The sequence below is a fragment of the Cynara cardunculus genome, assembly GCF_001531365.2.
Source record: "Cynara cardunculus var. scolymus isolate 2C chromosome LG 2, CcrdV1, whole genome shotgun sequence".
NCBI lineage: Eukaryota > Viridiplantae > Streptophyta > Magnoliopsida > Asterales > Asteraceae > Cynara > Cynara cardunculus.
In genome coordinates, this window is record NC_037529.1 from 37,060,320 (window position 1) to 37,066,862 (window position 6,543).

General features: G+C 33.6%; 1 non-coding gene across 1 annotated transcript; it reads left to right on the forward strand.

Annotated features, from left to right (window-relative positions):
* The first annotated feature begins 780 nt into the window (after positions 1-780).
* On the forward strand, positions 781-887 carry LOC112508295. Its single transcript, XR_003068676.1, has one exon. It is a non-coding gene; the product is annotated as a small nucleolar RNA R71 (small nucleolar RNA).
* Positions 888-6,543: the final 5,656 nt, after the last annotated feature.

Below are 6,543 nucleotides of genomic sequence, written 5' to 3' on the forward strand. Positions count from 1 at the left end.
GAATGTTAGAAGATCTTTCTCAAAAGATAACTGTCTGAAGATTTCAAGTGAAGATTGTTTTGATGTTTCTAAAGAAGTCATAGAGAGCGTAAAGAGACAAAGTTCAAACGAGATTCAACGCGCGCAAATTCTTTCAAGTCTGAATACAAAGGGGGAGAATGTTAGGACTGAAAGTCAGTGTAAAATTGTATTCGTCTTGAAAGTTACTATTGTCTATAATTAAAATAGACATCGTGTTTGACTTTGTATGTAAGGTTTGACTTTGACTAGGCTTTTATTGTTTGACCCTATAAATAGGGTGTTAGTCTTGTAATTGTAGTAGGATGCTTATTGTAAATCAGTATACGTAATGGAGAGTTTGACTATACTTTGAATGTTGATTATTTCTCTCTTCTCCATTTCTATAGACATTATCAGATTTGCCATTGTTATGAAGTTCATATGAAGATTGATCATTGTTAAGGACACATAGACATTATGAATTGAACTTGATTATTCTCTCCATTCAAACATAAATTGTTTTTAACCAAATTAGTTAAAGCTACAAATTGAGCATTTAAAGCAGAGATGGCATCAACTTCATGGATGCCTAAAGCAGATTTAGAAACAACAACACGAGGATTTGACCATTCAGTATTATTATTAGAAATTCATTCCAAAATGTCATGTCCTTCATTGTAAGTCTTAGCTGTGAACGCTCCACCAGCCGTTGCGTCAAGAATAATTTTAGCGGAACTGGAGAGGCCATTATAAAATGTCTCCAATTGAATGCAATGAGGGATTCCGTGATGAGAACATTTCCCTAGAAGGTCCTTAAATCTCTCTGATGCATCCGAAACCGCTTCATCTTCTTTTTGTCAAAACGTCATAATTTCATTGCTAATTTTTACAATCCTCGTCGGAGGAAAGTATTTTTTTAGAAATTTTTCCGCCAAATCATTCCAAGTTAGGATCGAGTTTGGTGGGTGAGAATTTAGCCATGCTCTAGCTCTATCCTTCAATGTGTAAACGAAAAGCGTTAAGCGTAAGGCTTCTTGTGTAACTTCATGAATTTTAACAATGATCTGTCATTTCTATAAAAGATTTTAAATGAGAGTGCGGATCTTCCAACGATAATCCCCCAAACTGACCCATTGCGGAAATCATTTGAAACATTACCGGTTTTGGTTCAAAAGCTGTTGCTGTCATTTCGGGACTACCTATTCCCGCGGCCAACTGACCGAATTCGAGAGTTGCGTAGTCCCGTATGCCTTTATTTTTATCATCGACGATATTAACCGTGGCCTCCCGTGGAGGTGGATTATCCCCCATGGTTTGGTTACTATTATTTCTACCTCTTCTACGCCTTCTAATGGTTCTTTCTAATTCAAGATCAAGAGGTAAAAGTTCACCGTATTGTAGCCTTGGCATACAACACGGAAAGTATAAGTGAAACAAAAGAACAAGGCTCAAATGAAAAATCAATATCTTAGAATAAAAATTGCATTACCTTCCCCGGCAGCGGCACCAAAAACTTGACAGGCTAGGATCGTTCGTATTCACCTAGTGGGCAGAAAGTCCCCACAGTGGCGGTGCAAGTGCACGCCGACACTATGATCGCTTGCAAATAATAAAGTGGTACAAAGTACCGAGATTGTTCCCACAGAGAAGGTACAACTGAGATTCAGAGACTTTTCATAAACTTCTTGCACGACTTTCGAGTTGTAAAATAAAGTTGGATTTTTGTTTATAAAAAGACCGAAATAAGACCGACAAGTGAAATAACGAAATAAACTTCTAATATTAAATGATGGGCATGGGTGCAAGTGTTGCTTAAGATAAAATTAACAATAAAATGGTTAGACTTTTACGAGTTGTTTATAAAAGCTCCAATCTCTCGAAATTGAACTTTTATAACCGGGCCTCATAAAATTCCATAAGGKTTTTACRWTTACYACTTCGAAACTTGCCGATCTAGCTAAAAAGTAAAAGGAATGCGATTCTTACCCAAATCTCTTTGTGATAAAAATACCTATTGCTTAACCCCTAGCTAGATGCATACAAAATTCATGACTCCACGTAATTATTCAAAGACCCTATCGAGTTCTTTGTGCATCACTTAAGCCGTATTTCGGATCCGCCCATCTCTGGGTCTAAGATCTAATATTAACACTTCAAAGTGATCAGCTTATCCGCATTTTATTTTTATGTGTTGTTGGTTCTATATTGGTGTGTTCAAAATGACTCCCCAAGCTTCTTTATATAGGGGAGAGGAAGGGAGTAAGGTACACCCAATCATTACCTTAAGGGTAATTAGTACAAAGCTAAAAAATTACAAATAAAAATAAAATAGAAGAAGGAAGACAACTCATATACAATTGGGGAAAATATCTGGTTGAATCTTCAAGCTGCACGTTTCCCAAGAAGCAGGAACAAGGCTCGTAGATATCACACAGTGGTGCCACAATGAGCAGTGCTGTTAGAAAAATATAGGTTTTTGGAATAATACTTTCTTCCATTGTGTTTCATCATCTTTTTAAACTTTTTGGAATAAAAGGGGAAAAACAAGAAAATTGGGTATTTAATAATAACAAAAAGGAAGGAAATAAATAGGAAATAACTCTTAAAAATAAGAGTTATCAATAAACCGAGACACAATAAAAGTAAATCCAATTTTTAATATTATAATTTAATTAAATATTTAAATGTTACCATTTATAAAATTTACTCTATCATGTTACCTTAATTAAGTTTTATTAATAACTTCCATATTTAATAGAAAACAATGCAGATGACCAATATACCCTTAATAATTAAATTTAATTAGAAAAAAAATAGAATTTTCCTATTGATCGAAATTACTTTACACGGTTTCTAAGAATTGCACGGTTTTCATTTGAACGTGCATATATATATATATAGGAGCGATCAAATGAAAACTGCCCTCATTTGTGTAAACCATGTAAAACAATCTCATCGATCTATTTTCTTGATCAACGGTCAAAATTAGTTTAGGTTATATTAGAAAATAAAAAAAATTATTTTATAATCCTAAAAACAGCAAAATGGTAACTTTGCTAGTGTTAATATTAATGTCAACCATATCATGTATATCGTAATATTAATAAAACAAAATCATTTGTAACATAATATATTAATTTTATGTTCAAATATTATAAAAAAAATAACATCCATTATTAAAATAGATCAACAATAAAAATAAAACACATTATAATCAAGTTAACATAATGAAACCTTTTGAATAATAATAAAAAAATTACTACTATATTTCATGAACGAAATGGTTTTACAGTTTCATCAATACACAAATCAACGTAATGATAGATGAGACATTTGTCATTTTCAAGTTTCCGGTAGATAGATCCGTTTCAATCTAATAATGAACGGGTTTCACTGTTATTGGTAGATGGATCTGTTTCATCGTAATAATGAAATGGTTTCACTATTCGCTAATTGCACAACAATTTATTATCAATTATGAAATGGTTTCACTTTCTTCCTGCACCTATTTCATCAGCCAATTTCTTCCAATACGAACACGTTTCACAGAGTCAATGCATTTACCATTACATGCTTTGTTAACCATTAAGTGAACAAAATCTTCCAAAAAAATAACACAAAATGAAAAAATTTCATCAAATATTGTTGATAAGAAAACAGATTATGCAAGAATATTATATTACGCAACCAGTTTATCCCCAAAAGTTTCATAATACAAGCTCCTCAATGAACGTTTTCATGAACCAATCTGCATACGTTTCATAAAATAAACTACTCAAGGAACGTTTTCATGAACAAATATAACATGAATCTGTTTCACAGCTGAATATATTTTTACCGGTTCATGAATATTTGTTTGCATCTGTTACTGATTTCGTGGATTAATGAATATAATAATTTTCAATTTTCATATTATTATCACTAATAAATCGAGAAACCAAATAACAATATTAAATTTTTAAAATTCTAATTTTCAAAGGGATGGGTGACAATTTCTATTCAACCAACACAACGGTTGATGACCACCTATTAACTCCATATAGATAACTTATCTAAATTAATATAAACAATACTACTTATATGCATATATAAGTTACCTAGCTTATATTTTTTCTCTTTGTCCTTCTCAAACAGCAACAATATATATTTTTTATTTTCTCTTTTTGCAGAGAAGAACCCGAAACTTATCCTATTTCTTTATTTTTTGGTCGCTGCACTTTATCTTCAATTTCTAATCAGCGATTTCCACATCGTTGTATTTTCTTGTCTTTTTTTTCTCTCGATAAACACAACAGTCTTCCATTGACTTTATTCTTCTTCTTTGTTTTTTTTTGAACAAGACCCACAAGACACTGATTTTTTCTCTACTTCTTGTTTTCCCTTCTGTTGCAGTGGAATCACGGGTCAAGAATTAATCAGAATAGACTCTGATACAAATATGTTGGCAAAATCAATCCTTTGATTCAAAGAAGAATTGCAGAAACATAATCGTGAAGAAGAAGGTTGTGCAGTAAGATAAAGAAGATAATAACAACAATATTTTTATTTTATTTTATTCCACAGCATCATACTTACATATGGACAGCAGATTACATATATATACAAAGGGATGGCGGGCAGTTTCTATTCAACCAACACAACGATTGGTGACCACCTATAACTGCCATATTGATAACTTATCTAAATTAATATAAACAACACTAATTATATATATATATATAAGTGACTTAGCTTATATTTCAACAGGATCTTCATACGTATAATGCTCGGGTAGTTTGGGGCTAGTCTTGAGGAACATCATCTTGAAGGTCGTGTCTTGGCGGAGCTCGTTTTTCATGATGCCGTGCTTTGATATCAACCAATCATCATGATCCCAACACTGGGACTAAGTTATAATTAAGCTCTGTTTCTCTCAAGGACCGATGCCCAGAACTGTTGGTACCTTGCAAATCATTCCGGAGCCTATATGCCAGGGCACATGGTAGTAAGCGCAAATGGCTTGACCAACATATGGGCCATATGCCTATGACAAACACTGTGAATAAGTCGTTGAAGACTCCTGGGTGCATGCAAATTCAACCATTTCCCAAATTGAATCTCATTCAACCTATAAACACGTACATACATAAAACTCTCAGACTACGGTCGGATCATACTCACATGGAGTATGTATATACCTTCCTACCCGAAGTGGGGGACCGTGGTGGCAATACTGTAGGCGGTCAAGAGGCCCTAAAGTTTGATCCCACTCCCTGAATAGACCTCTCACTCTTATATAATTGGTTGCCTATAGTTGCGGTCACTATTGTGAAATAACCCGAGTTATGCCCTGGCGGCTGTTGAGAGTTTGTCATACTCGGGCCAACAAGAAGTAGTGTTGGTGATCTCAACACGACCCATTTTCCATCAAGTGATATGAACTCATATCCCATGGTGGATATAACTATAACCATTTTCAGGGAAGATTTGCATGAAATAGAGGCACCTCCAAATGTGAAGACAAACTCACTTGTAGACTTAAAATATTTTATATCAAATATCAAATTTCCATCCATGTTTCCTTCCATAATGATATGATACATTGTTAATGCAATCCATATTCTTGGTATACCTTAGGTACCATAAAACTCTTGTTTTACTTTTCCAAGGTTTAGAACTTGGATTTCTTGTCTATATACTTAGTCTGCTTACTACATAAGCAAAGTCAGGTGTGGTACAACTCATTATGTACATCAGACTACTAATAATTCTCGAGTTTTCTACATGTGCAACACCTTAACCTTTATCATAGGTAAATAGTGACACATCAATTTGTGTTATGGCAATGGTTGAATCTTGACCATTGAATTTCTTAAGAACTTTGTCCACATATTGAGCTTGGTTTCTTAATTCCAAGAATCATATATGCCAAACCCATATCTTTCTTATAAAATCTTGTTTCTAGCATATTCTTTATGGATTTCACTAGGTTATCATCACTACCATAGATAAAAGTTTCACCAACATAAAGACATAAATTTTTTAGCCATCCATCATGTCCTTAATGCAAAAACACTTGTCACGTTCATTGAACTTAAATCTATTCTCCAACACCACATGATCAATTTTCTATGCTATTGTTTTAGGTCAAGCTTTAATCCATACAACGACTTCATGAGTTGCAGACCTTCACTTCTTTCCATTGGAAAACATAAACCTCGAGTTATTCCATAGAGAACTTTTTATTCAACTCTCCGTCCAAAAATGTTGTCTTCACATCCGTTTGACATACTTCCAGAATTCTTAATGTTGCAACGACAAGTACCATATAATGAAGGTGATACACATTACTAGAGAATATGTATCGAAGTAGTCAAGGCCTTGTACTTTTCATTTGATCCATTAATATCCTAATGGTTTGCATCCCACAAGGAGATATACTAGCTCCTAAGTATGGTTCTGCAGGATGGAATCCATTTTACTCTTGATAACCTGTATCTATTGAGATCTTACAAAAGAAGTAATCATACTTTGTATGGTTGTGGTTCTACTTCAACCATATAA